The sequence below is a fragment of the Neovison vison genome, chromosome 5 (assembly GCF_020171115.1).
Source record: "Neovison vison isolate M4711 chromosome 5, ASM_NN_V1, whole genome shotgun sequence".
In the NCBI taxonomy this organism is placed as follows: Eukaryota; Metazoa; Chordata; class Mammalia; order Carnivora; family Mustelidae; genus Neogale; species Neogale vison.
In genome coordinates, this window is record NC_058095.1 from 141,267,264 (window position 1) to 141,291,858 (window position 24,595).

General features: G+C 33.5%; 1 pseudogene; it reads right to left on the reverse strand.

Moving 5' to 3' along the window:
• Window positions 1–22,313: 22,313 nt before the first annotated feature.
• Window positions 22,314–22,642, reverse strand: LOC122907886 (annotated as a pseudogene).
• Between the last annotated feature and the right edge of the window lie 1,953 nt (window positions 22,643–24,595).

Genomic DNA, 24,595 nt, shown 5'->3' on the forward strand with positions numbered 1-24,595 from the left:
CTTTATTTTTGTCCTACACAACTTAACAGATTTGCAAAGTAATTATATACTAGAACTTAAATAAACACTGGGGGTTCAAAGGTGAAAAATGCTACTAAGATCTCAATTTTGAAGGGTAATCAGCATACATACAAGTACATACAGCACAAGACAGAGTAAAGTAGGTTGCTGGGTGGCTCAGTTGGTTGGACGACTGCCTTCGGCTCGGGTCATGATCCCGGAGTCCCGGGATCGAGTCCTGCATCGGGCTCCCAGCTCCATGGGGAGTCTGCTTTGCTCTCTGACCTTCTCCTCGCTCGTGCTCTCTCTCACTGTCTCTCTCTCAAATAAATAAATAAAAATCTTTAAAAAAAAAACAAAAACAAAATAAGACTGGGGTAAAAAGCATGGAGTGGTTGATTTTCTTATGTAATCTTAGAAGATCACATTTAGATCACGATTAGAGCATATTAAATTGACATTAGTGGGAAAGAATATTTCATGTTATGCAAGCATATTTTATTTTGGTCTTTCTTGAATATATATATTTATAAAAGTATCTACATATTCAATTAACATTGTTATACTAGCAAAGTGGGACAACTCAGTAAAATATAAATGGAGTAGACAGTCTTAATGATGTATATTATGTTTCTGAGCATACCATAAACCCTGAAAATCTGACCCTGAATCACACCCCTTGATCACATCTTTGAATACCTCTATCAAAATATGAACATTCCAAGGGAGAAAAAAAATACATCACGGTTAAAAAAAAATGTATAAAATGATAACCTATCACAGGTATATAGCATAAGCTACTTGGCTATTATAAATAATAGTCTAGATATATTAATATTATCCTAGGAAAGCAATATTTTGAAGAGGAAATTGTCAAATAATAGAAATGCCTTTGGTACTTGGATTTTGTAAGTAGGGATGAGCAGAGGGTTGTCATACTTCTACATTAAAACATTTCCTAATTAATTGATTGTGTTACCTCAGACTGATCATTGTTTAAACACGTATTTAATGGAAATCTTTCAGAATAAAACAGCAAGCTCTTGATTTCAAGATTTTTTTTAAAAAATGCAATCATTTCGTAGTATTTTCAGTGATACTTACCTAGAAATAACCATTTTGAATGCTGTAAATCTGGTACCAATTAAGTGACAGTGCTGAGGAAAAGACATAATATTTTTAGCAACTTTTGAAAAAAATAACTTCAGGAAAGAGGTCTGAGATGAAAGATTAATGATAAAAAGACTATGGAAAATATTTGGAATATAGTTCTGTATCTTTGCTTATAATTCAAGAAAGGGTAACTATTAAGTTACATGTGTATCAAAATTACCTCAGGTCACATAGTATATACCAATACATTTATATTATATTATTTTCCATTATTATATTATTATTATCTGCATTTTTAAATGCTTCATATTATTAATTTACTGATAGTTCTCAATTTCAAGGTCAAAACTTCATTTTCTGATCTCTCAGAAACTCATTTTCCTACAAAATATAGAATGATGTAAAAGTGACTCTATTCTCTGATTGCCATGATAAAAATAAGAAGGTCTACAAAACTCTTAAAATAAAATGTTTCCCATGTAATTAAAATATTATGTCTCCATTTCCTTAATTATCTCACCCGACAAACCCCACCACCTACTTCAACTTTTCATTTAATTCTTTTCCTCCAATGTATTAGTGTTTTTTTAATTCAACACAGAAATTTTAAAATACTGCAGATTTCCTGCTTCTTGAAGAGAAAATTAAATTACTATAATGATTAAGGTTTTTACATAATATGCCCTTTATGGTACAGGAAAGAGGAATACATGTTTCTGAGAAACAGTAAAATTAAACTGAGTTTGATTTACCTGTTGTGGGTAATAGAATTTCTAAACAAAATAAATTATCCAATAAGGTAAAATCAAGGTTTAAAACTATACCATCAGTTCACAGAAATCACGAAAGAAAAATAAACTTTACTTCCTTTATCCATTATACTGGAAGAAGTGACTGAAAAGATGGTTTTAGAAATAATTCAAATGAGATTTAATATGAGTTAAAACTGTTTCTAAATTTGAATAAAATTCACATAATAGAAACATTGTGACATAGGTATTTTAAGACATTATTTTCCATTTATACTTTTTAAAAATATGTAACAATGTGTGATTTAGGTTAACTAAAGTGGCTGCTCTTTGAGCAAATATAATTATCCAGTATGAATGTGAGTCTATACATGCGTGTGAATGGTGGTGATGGAAATAATTTTCACAGAAGAAAAAACACAACTCCCTTCTTGAAAAATAAATACGAAGAAAAAAGTTCTTTCATTTCTTTCATCCTACTCATTCTGTGTTACTTTTTCAGACACTGTCACTTACAAATATCAGCTATGCTATATGCTTTTAAGCCTTTAATGCATGGCTTCTTTCCTTTTTTTCATCTTGCTTATTCATTTATTTCTCACAGTTAAAATCCTAGACATATTATTAATATTATTTTTCTTTCCATCTTCAAGTGAATCAAATAAATTAACTAAAGCTCACTGAACAGGATCTCTTGTGTTTTTTTCATTATCCCTCTTTTCCATGTGTCTCTGCTGTAAAACCCATCTGTTTGAACTACATCAATAGGACTTCTGGAGGTCCGAGGGAGGAGAACAATGAATACCATTCTAGCATTTCCTTTTCTGTTGCATTATCTTGTAATAATGCCAACGCCTCCTCTCAAAGTGGTCCTCTCTATTCAATTCTCTCCTTCTGGGTTCTGCTAACTCTTACTCCATCTAGCCCCTCTCAGCGAAGGGTGTTAACAGAACCTGCTGTTATTACCTCTTACATACTGTGATGTATCTTTTAGGGGGGTCACAATTTCAAAATGGTCCCTTTATAAAGCCCTCTTTTCTTTTTTCTTTTTTTAAGATTTTATTAATATGGCAGAGAGAGAACACAAGCAGCGGGAGTGGCAGGCAGAGGGAGAGGAAGAAGCAGGTTTCCATTGGAGTAGGGAGCCAGATGTGGGGCTTAATCCCAAGAGCTGGGATCATGAACTGAGCAGAAGGCAGGCTTTTAAACAACTGAGCCAACCAGGCGCCCCTATGAATTAGTAATTTTAGTCATATTTGGAACCAAATATACTCATTATATTAAGTTGATCCAATAAACTAAGACCTGCATGGAAATTTATAAGAGAGAGAGAGTTATTCATATCTTGGTGATGCCACAAGAAAAAAAAATCTCTTTAACTTAACATGTTAATGTCTCATTTGCGTTATATGTACATCATAGGTTGGAAAGTGGACTTCGCTCATCATATGGAACTTGAAGTTCCATAGAAAAATAACTCCAGAATTACACAGACAAGGAGACAGAAAGTTGAAGAACCAGGAGTAGACTGTGAAAGGTTATGCCTGGACAGTCATTTCACTCACACTTACTTGGCTAAGCTTGAACGGTAGCATGATATTCCTAAAGGGAGGGGTGTGACATAGGGTTGAACATTAACAAACTAATATAGTCTTCCATTCTGGTCACCACATATTAGGTGGGGTTTTTTTTTTTGGTGTTTTGTTTTTTTTTTTCTTTATTCCATGTATGGAACATTCCTATCCAATCCCAGATTGGTCACTACATTTGAGATCTCTTACATATGGGATTTGTCTCTATATCAGGTCAATTATATGGCTTCTTTTGCTCTGTAGAATTTTGAACTCAAAAGAAAGTTTATCTTCCCTCACAATATAAAATGATTGAATTGAGGAGAACAATGAGAATAAAAGGTGTTTCAAGGAAGAAACATTGTAGTTGCAAAGAATAGGATAAAAATGGACTACATGGGTTTAAAAAAGTCAAATTAAATGTAGGCACATAGAAAATGTATATTAGTTATCTTACTAGTTTAAAATGAATCTCATTAATTAAACAATTATCTTAGTGATTAAGAGGTTTATATAACATATAGTCAATAAAATTAGTTATATGGCTTTACTGGGAATTAAATAAGTCAGTAGATTTTTATGCCTCAGTATTAATGACCAGAAACATTTGAAAAATCATTTTAGGCCACTGGATACTTACTAATTTGAGTAATTCTGCTTTTATGATAGTTGTAGTATTATATACTTCATATATTAAACCTAATCTTTACCCTGTTGAATAATTCCAATTTATGGAAAAATTATTCAGGGTTTAAATAATTAGAATGCTAATAAAATGTTAACTAATGACTGTCTTGCCAAAGGTAACAAAGTGATTTGGGGGAGTAAATACTTTCAAAGTCAAATCCAGATATATTCACTGATTGTCAAATCTACTTTTTCTGTTTTATCAACTAGCAAAAGACATCCATAAACAGGATAATTTATTTTAGTTATTTCATAAACGAAATATGCGTTAAATACTGTAACATTTTATAAGCATTTCATGTCATAAAGGCAAAAGAACCACAATTATATTCAAGAAATACATCTATGAGGAAAATGGATTAAAGATGCCATCATGGGGGAAATCGGAGGAGAAGGCGAACCATAAGAGACTGTGGACTCAGAAACAAACTGAGAGTTTTGGAGGGGAGGGAGTGGGGGTTAGGTGAGCCTGGTGGTGGGTATTAAGGAGGGCACTTATTGCATGGAGGACTGGGTGCGGTGAAAGAAAAAAAAAAAAAAAGAAATAAAGATGACATAATAAAAAGAAATTTTTATCAAATCCAAAGAACAAACATGCCATTATCCAGTCTGTATATTTGTTTCAGAAGTGCTAATATGGTATGGTAGCATTTTACATTTGCATGCTTCTTCTCATTTAACATTTAACATTAACTTAAACATTTTAAATACATTGTACTACAATTTCTAAATTTATACAAAATTTTAGGCTAATATCTCCCAAAATTTTAGTCATAAAATCCCTTTATAATCTTAAATTATTAATAATCTCAGAGTAATTTTTAGAATTAAAGTTACTAAAATTTACTGTATTGGAAATTAAGAGTAAGAAAATTATAAAATATTTTTCATCTAAAAGAATGATAATAAACATTACTTGTTAATAAATAGGTATTTTATGAAAAATATATTTTTGTGAAATTTTTCACTATATTTTGTGAAAAACTTATGAAAAGAGTGGTATTCTATATTCCTGGAAGGCTTTTTATTATCTTGCTAAGTACTAAATAAGTTGGTTTTCATATCCACTTCCATATTGAATCTGTTGTAATATATTATTTTGGTTTAAAGTTATGAAGAAAACCATCCCTCACAGAGATGGGACTATGTCACATGTAGTTGGGACTATGAGAAATATTTAATAGTCCTTTTAAGTGTGGGTGGATATTCTTTTTTATACCATACTGAAATGTAATTTGTTGAAGTTTCATAAAGCCTCACTGTAATGTGAAACATGAATCAGTGATCATTTTGTTTTCTGTTGCATGAAGTTTTACTGCCCTATCTTCCAGCTTGAATGTGTTTTTAACACATGAATGATTGACTAACATAATACTTTCATCATTTGGTAAAAATTTTAAATTTAAAATCTGAAATTCTACTATTTGGAAATGTCCAGAATTCTATTATTTGTGAAAATGTGCATTGTATGCAAAATCAAGCAATTTGAAAAGACAGTCTTCAATGTTTTAAACAAATCAACAGATACATATATAATGGTCCTGAAATATTTTGATGAATAAGGAAAAATTATTCCAATCCCACATTATCTTTATAATTTTGTCAGTTCTCTAATTTTATGTGTAGATATGGCCATAATAAATATATAACCCACACTCATTACATAAATACACAACTAGGGGCACCTGGGTGGCTCAGTGGGTTAAGACTCTACCTTCGGCTCAGGTCATGATCTCAGGTCCTGGGATCCAGCCCCACATCAAGCTCTCTGCTCCTCGGGGAGCCTGTGTTCCCCCTCTCTCTCTGCCTGGCTCTCTGCCTCCTTGTGATCTTCCTCTCTCTGTGTCAAATAAATAAATAAAATCTTTAAAAATAAAGTGTATGTACATACCTACATACATATACAACTAAACAGAACAAAGAATCTCTTTTATTTTTAGGACAGTTTTTTTTCCTTTTTCCTACCATCATATTTTCTGCTGTTGCCCATTAATAATAGGCTAATATCTATTATGCTACTTAACTGTTGGGTATGTGAATCATAATATCATAGCATTTTAAAGTGGCAAAGAAAGACTGAAAAGGAGATTTCCTGTGCAGCAATAGGGGGGCAGGGGAGTGGAAGCTAAAAGGCCAAACAAATGATCATGGGTTTTTTTTTTTTTAAACCATTGTGTACAGGTTCTCCGGAGAATATTTTGTCAGAGATATATTGGAAAGCACAGCTGAGTCAGTGTAACATTGTTCTAATCAGAAGATTTCTAGCCAGTACTGCCAAGGAACAAAACAGGAACCCAGCTGAGAGTTGTGAAAACTCAATATTAAGTAAAGTAGGGAGAACTTGAGAAAGAAATGGCCAAAGCTTTGAAAACATTTCTTTCCTGATTTTGTTTTATTTTCCCGTTTCAATAGCAGCTGATGCCGGAAGTTATTGTGCTTAGTCCTTTGTGATTTTATCTTATCTTTCTAGATTTCCCTACATTAATTTAGGCTGCAATTATTTCAATATGGTTTGTAACTATAACAGACAACTGTTGTTAAAGTTTATTGTCCCTATTTTTTCCCCTTTTATTAGTATAGTCTGGTAGCAAGGAAGATAAATTTTTATGAATATGGTGGGATACAGCCATGAGTACAGTTTTTCTTTTAGATTCAAATCATTATCAATGGAATATAGCCCTAAACCTTGAAAATGAACAGATAAGTGAAACGACTTTTGGTTTATAATGATGTTAATCTGATACTGGTTTGCAAGTTTTCAGCATTTCATAGGCTTTCCTTCTATCTTCAAATGTGATCAGTAAGGGCTGCTGGGCACTTTACAGAATAGGAACTCAAGCATGTGACACAGTTGTTCTTTTGACAATCTCCATTTACCTAAAATCACAGTATTTACAAAATTTGTGGTATAAAAGCAGTCACAGTTCTCAATACAAACATTGGTCATATTCCTGGATATAGGATTATGTGTGAAATATAATGCATCCTTATATACAGTATTTCCTGTCCTAAAAAAAAATATATATGTAAGCATTGAATTCAAACTGTTGCAGATGGTAACACTGTATAATTATAGTTTGTTCATAGATTATCAACATAGTATCTGATAATATCAGAGGCCTTTCTTCCCCTGCTATCCTACAAAACTCTATGCTCCATACCAATTAAGAATGAGAGCACATTCTCTGACCTTCTCAATTTTTCTCCCCAAATAAGCTTGAATTTATTTGAACCACAGCCAAGCATTAAGCGTAGGCTCTGTATTGTCCAGATGCAGCAGGTTCTTTTCCTAGGGGTAATTTGTATAAATATTTCCTTATCAGTTCATTCAGCAAACATTCAGTTCCAGATTTGTGCAGAGTGTAAAGGGCACAAAACTTAAGTGGTTCCAGTCTCTGTCCTCAGATTACTTAAAATATGGAAAATGAGTCAGAATGAAATGATTTGAAAATTATTATGAAACACTTTGTAGATTGGTATAGGAACATAAAAGAGAAATTAGTCAATTCCATCTATTGTTCAGAAACGCCTTCTTAAGAGAAAGGTTAACTAGGGGCACCTGGGTGCCTAAGTGGGTTAAAGCCTCTGCCTTCGTCTCAGGTCATTGTCCCAGGGTCTTGGGATGGAGCCCCGCATCGGGCTCTCTGCTCAGCAGGGAGCCTGCTTCCCCCTCTCTCTGCCTGCCTCTCTGCCTGCTTGTGATCTCTGTCAAGTAAATAAATAAAATCTTAAAGAAAAAAAAAAAGATTTAATAAAATTAACAATTAAAAAAAAGAGAATGGTTAACTAGAATTTGTCTCTTAAGAGCAGGTATTGAGGAAAGGACATTTCAGGCAAAATATGCATTGTGAAAAAAAAATAAATAAATAAGCATTGTGAGCACAAAGAAGAGAACATGTATTAGCTAGATATTTGAGAACTCAGTAGGTTTCACATGCTGAAGAACAGTAGAAAAGTAACGTGTTGTATAATGTTAAGATCACAAGAGTAAAAAATTGAATATCCATTATCTATTGTTGTAACATGTTTAGTTAAACAGTATCATATTTTGTGCATTACATTGTGCACTACACAATGGGTATGTCCCCCTGGAGCAGTAAGATTTGGCTTATTTAGGTTTTGGGCATTGAATGAGTGAGCATGATTTCCGCTCTAGATCACGCACTAATAACATTTAGGCTGCCATCACAGGGAAGATACCACCTGATAAAAAAGGTTACTGCTCTACACTGGTGTAGAGCACTTTTTACCTTAAAAGTGAGGCATTACCTTAGCTTAGTTCCGACATGGAATTCATTCAGTTCATTACCCAGGATTTGCCACAAGGTCCCGCAACTCAAGAACAAAACAATTTAAAAGATTAAAAAGATTAAATAACTTGCCAAAGGTCATTACCTCAACTTGACATAGGTCATCATCGAACCCAAATCTATATATCTTCAGAATTCATGATTTTCCCACTATGCTTCTATTTCTTTTGTTTTGTTAAATAATAAAAGCAAGTGTATTTTTTCTCACATAAATCTATACAACAGGAAAAAAGTAATCAGAAGAGATTAATCATAATGAATAAAATGTGCATAGAAGACACATAAAACCACTAGACTATGCTTATTTTCCTTATGTTCAGTTTGTTTCGGCAACTGAATGAGTCAGTACCTTCTACTTTATTTTCAGCTTGGATATGGAGCAGTGAAATGTTATTTTCTGATGCCAGTGTTTTTATTTTTTTTAAAGTCAGAATTTAATTTCCCCTTATAGAGACAAAGCTCTTATAAATTGCTCCAAGTACATTGCTCCTATATGTGGAGAGAGGTACAAACAGGAGAGAAAGAGTTTGGAAAATCAGAGAGAAAAACTGTGCAGCCATTGTGCTTCCATTTGTTCTTCCAAGTATCGCATAAAGAGTGGTTGTTGTCATTGTTGCTGTTGTTGTTTCTGTTGTTGTTGTTTTTCATTGTGGAAAGCCACTTTGGAGCTGCAATTCGTACTAGCTGGAAATCATAAAAATTCTTGTGTGTGTGTGTATGTGTGTGTGTGTGTGTGTGTGTGTGTGTATATCTCAATACCCATAAGGTTTATTAATTCACTATGATGAAGTCCCAGAACCTAGGTCGGGTTCAGTGGGGTGAGGTTCGGAGCCGACGGCTAAAGAAAGAATTCTTAAGACGTCTCTGGTGCAAAAAGGTGGTTCATTAGATCACGGGGACAGGACCCGTGGGCAGGCAGAGATGCGGCTGCCCCCGGTTGTGAGGGATGGCAGGTTATGTACCCTGCAGTTGGGGGAAGGTGAGGGGAAGGGAGGTTTCAACGGAGTTTTCATATGCTAAGGAGGGCCTACAAGGTGCCAGGATTTCAGAGGCCTTGGCCTTGGCCTTGCCCTTGGGGCTTGATCAATGTTGTCTTTAGACCAGCTATTAACATTAAGATAGTTGGGAGACTTTTTGGTGGGATGTCACAATCCTGCTATCAATCACCTTTGTTAATGAGATTTAGGACATTTGTAAGCCAAGGGAGACTCCTGTCTAGCAGGATTGTGAGCTCTGCAAGTTAACTATTTGCTTATTGTTCATGGCAGTCAGGGCTGCCTGAGGGATGCTACACAAATGACAGAGGGGGAGCGGATGGAGAGGGGGGTGCAAGGCGCCAGCTTTTGTTTTGTCTTCAGCCAGCCCCGTGCTCCCTCATCAACTAGAATAACCAACACTCAATTTTAAATCAGTTATTTAATTAATATTAAAACCCAATAGAAACATTAAGTCTGTATGTTATTTATAAAGAAAAAATATCACAAATTCCAATGTCCATTGGCTATATAATAAAAACATCTAATATATTAAGTGTTCACCAAATGTCAGTTGCCGTAAATATTTTATCACACATTGTCTCACATTTCTGTGACATAGTTACAATTTGGGGGCCAATTTTCTAAGTGAAGAAACTGAAGCTTAAGATGTAGTAACTTGCCAGAAGTCATACAATGAGTGAGTGTTGGGACCCAGCATTTGAACTGATTTGTTTGACTCCAGAGTCTATTTAAGATTTTGTTAGATGGGTTTTCAGATGGGAAGGAGCTAGATAGAACAATGAGGCAAGAGGGTAGGAATGTAGGAATGTAGGGACTATGTAAATTAACCTCTTACTAGAGCTGGAAGCCATCCCATCCCTTGTTCATTTGTCCCTCTAATAATTATTTACTTTCTTTCTAACATGAGCTGCCTCTTAACACAATGATGATTGAGAGATGAGAATTCAATGCACTAAATTAGGTTTTCCTTGATCTAGTAGTAACCTTTTTAATTAAGTGTCTAGATTCATGATGGTTTCATTAGCTACCAAAAGCCTCTTTCAAGTGAAAGTCGAGCTCACCTGTTAGGCATAGATAGGGAAGTATAAATGAAAGGAAGTATGAAGTGAATAGTCCGAGGAAGGTATACAATTCTAACAAGCATTAAAGGGGAATAAGATAGAAACACAAAGGATGTAATATAGACGAGGACCAGAATTTGAACTCTTGAAAGAAGGCTACTTTGAAGAAATATTTTAAAGGGATAAAATAGGTCAGGATTTCTTAAACAATAGATGCTTTTTGCAGAACTGAAACCCAGTGAATTTCTAGCTCTTGCTAAGAGCACTATACAAATCTGGAGGCATATACTAGGAAAATAAATGAACAGACTAAACAAATAGGAACTCATTACAGACAAAATGTCTGGTGTAGTAAAGAGGTCCATGTTCTAAGAAGGTTGAAAATCCTGGCAATGTAAGAAACCCAAGTTTACAGTCTTTGATTAATGTTGCCTTTGATTAATGAGTAGGTTATCCTACTCATAGGAAGGAAGAGAATAGTTGTCACATGTAGAACCCCTATTCATTTCAGTGTTGTTGTTGTTTTGTACCAGAAATGCAAAGGAAAAATATAAATTAGATAAACATATTAAATGCATACTAGTAGTCAAGGAAGGGCAAAGGCCTGGAGAATTAATTGTTATAAGTTTCCAAATTTATGAGGAGGAATTTTTGTTCTGGATAGCTCAGTCAACAAGATAAGGAAGTATTTAATTTGGATTCCCAATATTAGTCTATTTCTCCCTCTGGATTCTTCTTACTGGTAAAGGCAGCAATGCCACAATTAAACTTGAGGAGATACCATTTCTCTAAAATGATGTCAGTCTTTACGTTGTGCTCCCAGAATAGCCTGAATGAAATGGTTATATGTATAATACTGAAAATGAAACTTTGAAGTATTTTTGTTAACAATTTATTCTTTTTTCACTTATTAACCTTGCACGAGTAATAGCAATGTAAATATGTTTTTGCTTCAGCTAAATTAAAAGGGATGGTTGACTATTCCTATTAGATCCTGTTGAATCTTTGGATTTCTGAAAAAGTCAGATACATTAACGTCTTGGATTATTCAAACAATATATATTTATAAGTGCTAGAAGAGCTATTTCTGTTTAATTGGCAAGTGGTACGGGCTATTCTTGCTAAAAAGAAGAATCTGAGTATAATTAAGCAAAATAGTAATGCCCACTGAGAACAAATAATTATGTTTTTCTTGAACAACATTGCTCTATGGTCTATAGCAATGATAGTAATGATATTATATAACACTGGAACAATTCATACTAACTAATATGCCCAATAAAGCAGCATAGAAAAATCACTTGGGGCATTTTTAAATAATATTGAGTCTGCCTAGATCTCCTAAAACAGCCTGGGGAGAGGGAACCTAGATAGAAATATATGTTTTTAAGAGTACCTGAGGTGATTTCCATGCAGTCAGCCTACTATCTTTACTCAGATTAGCTCCTGAGGAATATGATTATTCAGAAGTGTAATTTCCTTATGGTTAAAAAGAGAAGGAATTTCCCTTTATATGTTCTAATTAAATCTTCTAATAGGAATTTAATAATAGATTTGAGCTTATAGTTGTCTAACATACAACATTTTATAACATTTGCAGTGCGTTATTTGAATAATCTACAATGTTACATCAGCAAATTATTTTTATTGGTGAATTTGATTGGAAGATTTAGCTAGGCATAATTCAATAGAGAGACTGTAGGGGATAAAATTTTGGCCTAGTTTTTAATATACCTTTGATTTTGTGATCCATCTTAACCTATTTCAAAAAAAAGCCTTGTACACATGAAAAAATAATTATTCTGTGGACTGATCTACACAAATTCTTAGTCTAAGGAATATATATTTGACCTTGGGAAGTAAGAATAGATCATTATAGTATTGGAATTCTTCAATACTTTCTTCATTTTCTCTCCTTCAGTGTGCAGTCACCACATACACAGTGGACCACAGGGGCTAGGTTATTAATTGGAAATTTTTATTAACCGAAAGAACAAAAAACATGTAAATTTAGACCGCTAGTTATCCAGCCCTCTAGGGGTTCAAGTTTCTAGTCTGTTTATATTTCCTAACACTAACTGGGGTATATTTATTAGAACATGGCTTCTCTGTCTACTATCAAGGAGGGCATAATAATGAGAAAAAAAAAAAAAAAAAGAAACAAGAACAAAATGTATGAAAGGTATACAACTTCTCCACAGAGGAAACTCTAAAATATTACTGAGGAAGAAATTCAATATATCTAAATAGGTAATCATTCCATGCATATATATTGAAAAACCAACAATATAAATATATTTCTTTCCAAATATTCTCTACCTTTAATGAAATAGCAACCAAATCCCAGCTGGTTTTTTTGAAGAAATTAACAAGTTAACTCTAAAATTTATTTAGAAATGGAAGTAGCTGGAATCTGTAGGACAAGCTTAATGAAAAAGAAAAGGAGCTGGAAGATTTATACCCCCAGATATCAAGATCTGTAACAAAGCTGAACAATTATTATGTTTGATATAGATGTAATTAATGAAATATTTAACTAGATTTTTTAAAGTACTGTAAAACATCCTTGCATAGAAATATATTATTCTTTCCTTTAATTTTCAATATTTTTATCATAATCTCATCACCAGTATCATGAGCATCATTACTGAAGAGAATTACTCTGCCTTATGCTATGGTAGAGAGACAGAAAACAAAAACATATATCTTGTTAGTGATATTTTTTTTTAAAGATTTTATTTATTCATTTGACAGACAGAGATCACAAGTAGGCAGAGAGGCAGGCAGAGAGAAAGGGAAGCAGGCTCCTCGCTGAGCAGAGAGTCCGATGCCGATGCCAGATTGGATCCCAGGACCCTGAGATCATGACCTGAGCCAAAGGCAGAGGTTTAACCCACTGAGCCACCAAGATGCCCCTGTCAGTGGCAGTGGTATTCTGTATGTCCTATGTAGGCATGAAATATTTTGGTTATCCAGTATGATAATGTATTTGCAATTATTTGTTAATAACAAGTACTTCATACTTATAAGAGGGTTAATTTATAAATTAGAAAACTTCTGAAAGTATTTAAGAATACTGTATTTTGTAATACAACAGTCAAAGCTGATTTATCTGCGAAGAATTTAAATAAAGAGAAAATCTGATGTACTTTGTGTTCCAATTATAATGCCTAAAACTTACAAGACATTTTGTAGGTTACAAGCTATTTTCCCACAGCAAATTAGTTTTCTATTGCTGCTATAACAATTACCACAAATTTAGTAATTAAACAGTATAAATTTATTATCACAGAGTGCACATAAGTCGAAAGTCTTGGATGGCATACAAGATTATCTTCTCAGGGACCAAAACAAAGGTGTAGGTGTGCTGGACTAGTCTGGAGGCTTTGGAGAGGAATCTGCTTCCAAAGTCATTCAGATTGTTGACAGAATCAAATTCCTTGCAGATAAAGGAACTACTTCCCATTTCTTTGATGACGCCAGTCTGTTGTCTTTCTCAGCACCTCAAGGTCACCTGAATCCCTTCTCAAATGACCATCCCCCATTCACCCAATCAGCAAAAGCACATTGAATTCTTCTTCTCCTACTTCAAATATCTGACTTGTGCCAGTGCCAGTAAGAAAAAAAATAAAATAAAAAATCTTTGAATTATCTCTCACATGATTAAGTCAGACCTATCAATCAGACCTTACAATCACTGTATTCTAAGGTCAGCTGTGTTATATAAAAAAGCAGATTCATAGGAGTGATTTCTCATCTTTGTAAATTTTAGGGATAAGAGGTTGGGGTGGGGAGGGTTAATATCCTGCCTACCACACATAGATTATCCGTGAAGTTGTTGTTATAATTATGACTTGGTTACAAACCAGGTTTCTGAGGCTCAGAGAATGAAATAATTTGTGTAAATTCCAGTAATTTATAATGGAGTTAACTAGCTCTAGAATTAAAGACCTTTCGATAAATATATTTTCTAAATAAATTGTGTCCTTCCAACAACTGAGCTAGTTGACATAAAAGTGGAAATGAACACTGCCAATGGTTGATACAGTGCTTTTGTGTTTTGTTTTTGTTTTTGTTAAAACATTATATGGAAGAGTAGAATATGGAATAAATATTATAATATATAATTTACATATATTTATATATAATATATTTTATATATATAAAATATATGTAATATAAATAATAGAAATAAGAGTAGAATATAGAATGAAACATTATATGGAAGAGAAGAAAATAAAGTTCTGTCACATAATCTGAAGGGTAGGTGCTCAATACCATCTTGGTGATGCAGATTATATGACATAGCGGATAATAAATATGTACTAATAGAACACATGAATGACTAAAGCACATGATAGAAAGTACATTCAAAAGATTATTTCCAGTCATCACTGGAATAGTCTAGTTCTCTAGATCTGCACTGTCCAATATAGTAGCTACTCACCACATGCGAGTATTATTGCAACTCCAAATTGACCTGTGCCATCAAATATAAAGGTATATCCGATTTGGAAGGCTTAATATGAAAAAGTAAAAATAGAATATATGCCATTAATAAGTGTATATTATTTTTGAAATATTATTTTGAATATTTTGAATTAAATAGACTATAGTAATGCAACTAGCTTTACCTGCTTCATTAAAATTATTTTTAATGTGTTTTCCTGAAATTTTTTAATAATATATGCATCTCCCATTATGTATCTATTGACCAGGACTGCTTTAAAACAATGCAGCAAGAAATACTTTTTCTTTAAGATGCAGTTTACCCATGTCAGTATTCTCATATCCGGAAATTGTTTCTTTTCCTATTACCTACAGATCACCTAAGAAGTAACTTATGAATAAATAAACATTCCATCCTTCACATATGTTCAATCAGTCTAACTTGTTAAAAAATGAAAATGAACAAAACAAAGATTTAAAATTGGAAAAGCTTTATATGACTATTAGAATAGAAAGAGAATATGAAGCAGTGTGCCTGGTATAAATCCGATTTTGCTCTTGTCCTTGTTTGTACTCTAGATTGCTCCTTTGTCTGTTTAGCTCATTTCTTCTCTCCTTCATGTCTGACAAATTGACCTCAGTGTTCATCTTCTGTTAATTCAAAAGAATCTTTGAGCTTGGATCAGCTCTGTTTGACACAGGGAAAAATGAGAAATGGACCATTGATATGCAAAGAAGGGTGATGTGGCTAGACTAAAGATGGTAGGCTTCTGGCCAGCTACTTCCAATATGGCTCATTTAAAATTCCCACTTGTTTAAAACAAAATATTAATGAGTCTGCTGGAGAGATTTCATAAATGCTGAAGAATTAAAAAGGCTGAAGTCTGAAGGGCATAAGAACAATTTTTTAATAAATTCTCTCTGACCACTCATGCTCAGGTTTGATATGTAACCTCTATTTTTATGAATCCTTCTGTTGTTGTGGATTCAGTATGACCTTTCCCAAAAAAGAAAAAAATTTGGTTATTTTGATAAAATATCTTGGAAGGTTGCCTATGCTTTTTAAAACTAATAAAAGTGACCAAATAACTAAGAAAGTTTAAGTTACATGCAGAGATTTGAGGAAATACTCCAGTGGCAGACAAATATTTGATTCCAAAGTAAATTCACTGTAAGTACTAAGTGTAATAAGGGTAGCTAAGTCTAAAGGCTAATAATATATTTTTTTAAATGTTTACTATAAAAGGTTTATTGCATCACAGAAAAAACACTTGGTTGCCTAAATTTGCAAAATAATTAGTTTCTTGGCATTAATATGTACCAAAAACAAAATTGAATAGGATTTTGGAGGGTTTTTGCTATCTTTACTTCTCAAGTGTACATTTTCACATAAATATTATTGGGATATGTTTTCATGTATAAAAAGGAGTAAAAATGTAAATTAAATCTTGTCTAGTTTATGGTAGCTGCAAAATAGCTCGTTCTAAGTAGTATGCAGACCTGTACTTACATTAACTATTCATGGTTTCCTTGAAGACAAGATAATTTACAGTACAATGTTCATGCCTCAAAAAATATACACAGTAAGCCCTTCAGAAGATTTGTAATGCAACAGATTTATGAAGAAAGAAAAATGCATCATTTTAAACACTTGCATTAATAAGTAAGTAACATTTTAAAATGGATAATAAAACATTCACCTAACTTTTTTTTTTGCAAAATAACATGGCAAATACTAGCCAATGAAGATAATAAATACAAAAGCAGACTTATTTTAAAAAGAGAAAAGCTGTAAATTTGATACAAATCCTCTATTTGGTTCTTGAAAGAATAACAGGCTTGATAACAGTGTTATTTAGAAAATTATGGAAAAGGAAAAACAAATACTAAAACCAGAATTTAGATAAGGAATAAATCTATAGGTATGAAATTTAAATTATAGAAGATGTGTTAATAAATGTGAACATTCCATTACTGTGTTGGATTTTCTAAAAAATAATTCAAATTTATGTTAAACAGAGGTAGAAAATTTAAATACACAAGTTTTGAGAAAAGAAATTTGTAAATGTTAAAAAAACACTTTAGAAAATAGCTTGCTTCATAAGCACATACTTTACATTTTAAGGATATATGATTGTTGTACAACTTGCAATCTTTAATAACGTAAAAGAAACAGTAAACTTTTTTAGTTATTTTAAAAAGACAAAGTAAACTTGATGCAAAAACATTTAAAAAAACACAGAATAAAAATAAAACCAGAAATCACATTTATGTTTACACTGGCCAAAATCATTTTATTGTCAACTATAATCCAGTATAATATTTAAAGCATCACACACTACATCTTATCCTAATCTTCATATCTATGGCCAAATGACTATGTACCAGTGAAGCAAATGCCAGTTGTATATTTTGTGGAAATTATGGGTACATATTGTTTTAAAAGGAGAGAGAAGTCTGTAGCTTTTCCTCTATTCTTCCTGCTGTGTGGTAAGCACATGTAATGGCAGATGCTCCAGCAGTCATTGTGGACCATGAGGTTACCTCAAATACGGAAAGCACATGGCTTGAGGCTGATGGGAAAAACTAGGCAGTGCTCCCTCAGTATAGTTGATGTTCTAATCAATTCTCTGCCCCTTTGTGCCTGTTCAGTTAAGAAATTTAATTTCTGTTTAAGCCATTATCACTTAATGTTGAAATTATTTCTACAAATAAATTATTCTGATATCTCAAATGTGCTTCTTTAAAAGATTTATTTATTTAGAGAGAGCATGAATGTTGGGGGAGGAGGAGAGGAAGAAGGAGAGAGAATGTCCTAAGCAGGCTTCACACCCAGCCATTGAGTATTATGTGGGGGCTCCATCCCACGACCCCAAGATCATGACCTAAGCCAAAACTGAGTCAAACACTCAACCAACTGAGTGACCCAGCTGTCCCTAAAAATTCTTTTACCTTTAAGCAGGACATAAAGATGTAATAAGGGTAATGTGTAGAGTGTGGCTAATACATTTAAAATAGGGTTCAATGCTAAAAATGTAAAATGTGAAGAGACTGAGTGATTTAAGATCTCATCATGTAGATATTAGATTTATTTTCTATAAATATACAAACGTTTGACAACATAAGTTTAAATTAATAAAAGTTTACTAGAGAAGAGCTTGAGATCCTAAACTATATTTTTTTAACGAAACTTTTAGTGTATAACTCTTTTCTTTTTGAAGGAGAAGGAAATTATTGTGTTTTACTAAAATATTTTTCCTATCAGTGTACTTGTTAATCCCCCTTCTTTATTTCCCCCATCTCACCACCCACCTCCCCTCTAGTAACCATCAATTTATTCTCTATAGTTAAGAGTCCACTTCTTGGTTTGCCTCTCTTTTTGCCTTTGCTTGTTTGTTTTGTTTCTTAAATTTCACTCAAGTATGGTATTTGTTTTTCTCTGACTCACTTATTTCACTTAGAATAATACTCTCTAGATACATCCATGTTGTTGGTTGTCAAGATTTCATTCATTTTTATGGCTGAATAATATTCCATAGTGTATATATACCCCCTCTTTGTTCTCCATTCACCTATCCTTTGGACATTTGGGCTGCTTCCATACTTTGGTTATTGTAAATAATGCTGCAGTAAGCAAAGGGGTACATATATCCCTTTGAATTAGTGTTTTTCTATTTTGAGGTAAACACCCAGTAATGTGATTACTGGATAGCAGGTAGTTCTATTTTAGTTTTTTGAGAAACCTCCATACCATTTTCCACAGTGGCTTCATCGTTTGCATCCCACCAACAGTGCAAAATGTTTTCCTTTACCTCACATCCTCACCAACACTTATAGTATAGTTTAGTTTCTTCTGTTGCAAGTTTTAGCCACTCTAACAGGTATAAGATGATATCTCATTAGAGTTTTGATTTACATTTCCCCCATGATGAGGGATGTTGAGCTTTTTTTCATGGTTTGTTGGCCATCTGTATGTCTTCTTTGGTGAAATATCTGTTCATGTCTTCCATATTTAATTAGACTATTTATTTTTTGGATATTGAGCTGTATCAGTACTATGGATTTTGGATACTAACTCTTTATTAGATATGTCATTTGCAAATATCTTCTCCCATCTACTAGGTTGCCTTAATTTTGTTCTTTCCTTTGTTGTACAGAAACTTTTTATTTTGATGTAGCATTAACATCTTATTTTTGCTTTTGTTTCCTTTGCCTCAGGACATATATTTAGAAAAATGTTGCTAAAGCCAATGACAGAGAGATTACTGTGCTCCCTTCAAGGATTTTTATGGTTTCAAGTCTCACATTTCAATCTTTAATCCATTTTGGATTATTTTTGGTTTATTTTGTCTATGGTGAAAGAAAGTGGTCCAGTTTCATTCTTTTGTATATGGCTATCCAGTTTTCCCAACACCATTTGTTGTATTCCGTCCTCCTTTGTCAAAGATTAATTAACCATGTAATTGTGGGTTTGTTTCTAGGATTTCTGTTTTATTCTATTTCTGTTTTATTCTATTCATCTATTTTTGTGCCAGTACCATCCTGTTTTAATTACTACCACTTTGTAATATAACTTGAAATCTGGCATTTTGATACCTCCCCATTTGTTTTTCTTTTTCAACATTGCTTTAGTTATTTGAGGTCTTTTGCGGTTCCACACAAATTTTAGAATTGTTTGTTCTTGTTCTGTGAAAAAATGTTCATATTTTGATCATCTACTCTGTAAATTACATTGGGTAGTATAGACATTTTAACAATATTTTTTCTTCCAACCCATGAGCTTATAATGCCTTTTCATTTCTTTGCATTGTCTTGAATTTCTTTCATCAGTATTTTATAGTTTTTAGAATATAGGTCTTTTACCTCTTTGGTTAAGTTTATTTCTAGTTATTTTATTATTTTGGGTGAAATTGTAAATGGGAATTTTTCTTAATTTCACTTTCTGCTTCTCCATTATTAATATATAGATATCTGTATTTTTGTATCCAAGGACTTTATTAAATTCATTTATCAGTTTTAGCAGTATTTTGGTGGAGTCTTTGAGGTTCACTCTATATAGTACCATGCCATCTGCAAATACAGAGAATTTTACTTCTTCCTTACCAATTTGGATGCCTTCTCTTCCTTTTCTTTGTCTGATTGGGTGGCTAGAACTTCCAGAACTATGTTGAATAAAAGTGGTGAGAGTGGACATCTTTTTCTTGTTCCTGACCTTAGGAGAAAAGCTCTCTGTTTTTCACCATTGAGTATGGTTGGCCGTGGATTTTTCATATATGACCTTTACTATGTTAAGTTCCCTCTAGACCTGTTTCACAGACGGTTTTTATCATTAATAGGTGTGGTACTCTGTCAAATGTTTTGTTGCTTCTATTGAAATGATCATATGGTTTTTATTCTTTCTCTTATTGATGTGACTTAAGACATTGATTGTTTTGTGAATATGGAACTTTGACATCCTTGTATCCCAGGAATAAATCTCACTTGATCATGGTACACAACTTTTTAAATGTATTTTTGGATTTGGTCTGCTAGTATTTCACTGAGGATTTTTTCATCTCTATTCATGACAGAGATTGGCCTGTCATTCTCTTTTTTTGTGGTTCTTTGTCTGGTTTTGTTATCAGGGTGAAGCTGGCCTCATAAAATAAATTTGGAAGTTTTCCTTTCTCTTGTATTTTTTAGGATAGTTTGAGAAGAATGGGTATTAACTCTTCTTTAAATGTTAACTAGAATTCACCTGTGAAACCATATGGTTGTGGAATTTTGTTTGTTGGGAGTTTTTTGTTTTGTGTTGTTTTTTTGAGTACTGATTCAGTTTCTTCTCTAGTAATCGGTCTATTCAAATTTTCTATTTCTTCCTGTTACAGTTTTGGTAGTTTATGTTTCTAAGTATGTATTCATTTTTATAAATTGTCCAATTTGTTTTTCATAATATTCTCTCCACACCCAGCACTGAGTTAGTTTTTTCATAATATAGTTTTTCATAATATTCTTTCACAATCATTTGTATTTCTGTGGTGGTTGTTATTTCTCCTCCTCCTTCATTTGTGATTTTGTTTATTTGGATCCTCTCTGGGTTTTTGGCATGTTTTGTTTTGTTTTTTAATGGGTCTTGCTGGAGGTTCATCAATTTTGTTGATCTTTTCTAAGAACCAGCTTCTGGTTTTATTGATCTATTGTTTTGTGGTGGTGGTGTTGTTTTGTATGTTTTAGTTTCTATTGTATTTATTTCTCCTCTAATATTTACTATTTTCTTCTATTTACGGGGTTTGGGCTTTGTTCTTTGTTCTAACCAAGGCTACATGGTTATTTGAGATTTTTCTTGCTTCTTAGAACTTTTTTGAGGTGCTTTTGCTGTATCCCAAAGATTTTGGACCATTGTGTTTTCACTTCCTTTTCTTTCCATGTAGTTTTTTATTTCTTCTTTGATTTCCTGATTGACCCATTAATTCTTTAGTAGACGATTATTTAACATTCATATATTTGTGTTCTTTCTAGATTTTTTCTTGTGGTGATTTCTAGTTTCATAGCATTATAGTCAGAAAAGATACATGGAATGACTGATTTTTTTGAATCAGTTGAAACTTGATTTGTGGTCTAATATGTGATCTACTCTGGAGAATGTTCCATGTGCACTTGAAAGGAATGTACATTCTGCTGTGTTAAGATTGAATATTCTGAAATTGTCTATGAAATCCATCTGGTTCATTCAAAAACCACTGTTTCCTTGTTGATTCTCTGTTTCTATGATCGCCCACTGATGTAAGTGGGGTGGTAAAGTGCCCAATTATTATTGTGTTATCAATTTGTTTCTTTTGTTTGGTATTAACTGTTTTAGGTATTTGGGTATTCCCATGTATTGGAATAATTGTAAATATTCCAATATTAACAATTATTATATCTTCTTGTTGGATTGTCCCCTTTATTGTTATATAGTGTCACTCCTTATCTCTTGTTACAGTCTTTGTTTGAAGGTCTATTTTGTCCTGTATAGGTATTGCTACCCCAGCTTTCTTTTGACATCCATTTGCATGATAAATATTTCTCCACCCTCTCACTTTCAATCTGCAGGTGTCTGTAGGTCTGAAATGAGTCAATTGTAGGTAGCATACAGATGGGTCTTTTTGTTTGTTTTATCCATTCTGTCACCCTATATCTTTTGATTGGAGCATTTAGTCCACTTACATTCAAAGTAATTATTGATAGATATGTATTTATTGCCATTTTGTTACTCATTTTTTTGGTTGTTTCTATGTTTCTTCTGATCCTTTCTTCTCTTGCTCTCTTTTATGGTTTGTTGGCTTTTTAAAATTTTTAAAAATTTTTAATTTTTTTTAACAAATCTATACCTTTATATATTTACTTTTTATTATTTTTAAATCCTTGATGTGTAAAGCATCACACAGGTTCTGCGGCCAATGGCTTTAGCAGGAAGGTTGCTTCAGAATTTGGCATGAACCACTGTTTCCATGAACATGAGTTACTTTTCTCCCAGATTACTCTGGTTTGGTTTGGTTTGCCATCAGGAGTCACTGTGTTGTTCTTTGCTTTGTATTCGTAAGCACATCTCTTGCTTAGATAGAATTCCGTTTCATCTTGAACATATACACCTTCAATTTTAAGAAGAGTTGTGTGCACCCCATGGTTGCAGTGACCCTGCTTATAGCCAGCAAAAATGGCCTTGGACCACAGCCTTCCAGACATTATTTGGTACTGTACAAGTCCTATTCCCAGCAGACCTCCACAGGCCCCAAGATGGCAGAAAAAGAAAATTTTTGGTTTTCTTTAGTGATATGCTTGAATTCCATTTTCTTTATTCCTTGCCAGTCTATTACTGGTTTTTGATTTGTGGTTACTGTTAGGTTTATGTATAACATCTTCTGCACATATCAGTCTCTATCAAGTTAATTATTGCTTAAGTTTAAATCCATTCAGTACTATCCCCCACCCCCCTATTTCAGTTGTATGTTGTCATATATTACATCCTTTTATCTTATAAATCCCTTGACTGAATTTTGAAGAAATTTCTATTTTTACTGGTTTTGTGGGGGGTTTTGTTTCTTGTTTTACTTTTTATACTTTCCCTATGATCATTCCCTTCCACTCACAGAGTCCCCATTACTATTTATGTGCCTAGTTTAGTGGTCATAAATTCCTTTAGTTTTTGTTTGTCTGAGGAGCTCTTTATCTCTCCTTCTCCTCTCAATAATAACCTTTCTGGATAAAGTATTCTTGGCTGCAGAATTTTCCCTTTCAGTATTTTGAATATATTGTTCCTTGCACTTCTGGCCTGCAAATTTTCTGTTTAAAAATCTATTGATATCCTTATGGAGTTTCCCCTTATATGTAACTGTATTCTTTTCTCTTGCTGCTTTAAAAAAAATTTTTTTTTAATATTCTATTTATTTATTTGGCAGAGAAAGACATAGTGAGAGAGGGAACACAAGCAGGGGAATTGGAGAGGGAGAAGCAGGCTTCCCACTGAACAGGGAGCCTGATGTGGGGCTCCATCCCAGGACCCCAGGATCATGACCTGAGCCAAAGGCAGATGCTTAATGACTGAGCCACACAGGTGCCCCTGCTTTTAATTTTTTTTTTTTCTTTATAGCTACTTTTTGCAATTTTGATTACTATGTCTTGGTGTGGACTTTTTGCTTGAATTTGGGGGGCATCTCTGTGCCTACAGTATTTGGATATCTGTTTCCTTCCCCAGGCTGGGGAACTTTTCAGCTTTTATTTCTTCAAATAAATTTTCTGTTCTCTTATCTCTCTCTTCTTCTGAGATCTCCATTATGTGAATGTTATTACACCTAATAGAGTCCCTGAATTCCCTAAAATTATTCTCAATTTACATAATTTTCTTTCATCTTCTTTGCTTAGCTTTGTTACTTCCCATTACTTTGTATTCCAAGTCATTAATTTGTTATTCTGTCTCGTCTAGCCTGCTATTTATTCCATCAGGTATATTTTGTATATCATTTATTGTTCTCTGACTGGTTCTTTTTTATCTCTGTGTTGAAGGTATCACTCCTGATGTCCTCCATTCCTTTTTCAATCCAATAAGTGTATTTATGATCATTACTTTTAATTGCTTATCAAGCATATTACTTATATACATTTCACTTTAGACTCTTGCTATGGTTTGGTCCTGGTCTTTCATTTTGGAGATACTTCTCTGTCTCCTCATTTTGTCTGACTTTTTGTGTGGTAGGAAAATCAGCTACTTCTCTTGCTTTTCATATTAATAGTTTTCATGAAGAAGAGCTCCTGTGGTGCCCTACAGTATAGTGTCCCCATTCCCCAGGTCCTGGTGCTTCAGGGAGTGTCTGCTATGTGCATTGCATGTGTTCTTCTGTGGAGTCTTGGCCTGTTTTTCCTTCAGTCCAGTTGTCTACAGAGGCTTTCTTTGTTTTTTGGGGTAAGGTTTTGTCCCCCTCAGGGGTAGGGTGCATTTTAACATGGGGAGCAGTGGTGTTCTTGTGAAATGAGACCTGCCCCTGCCATCCAAATTGAGGTCCTACTAAGGCACACATATGGAGTTGAGGTATGGCAGGGTTTGTGCTGGTCTTCTGGGGAAGGAGGCCCATAACATAGGGACAGAGGCGAGTGTGACCAGGAATGGTAGATATGCCAAAGTCCTGGGATGGGTGGGGGTTG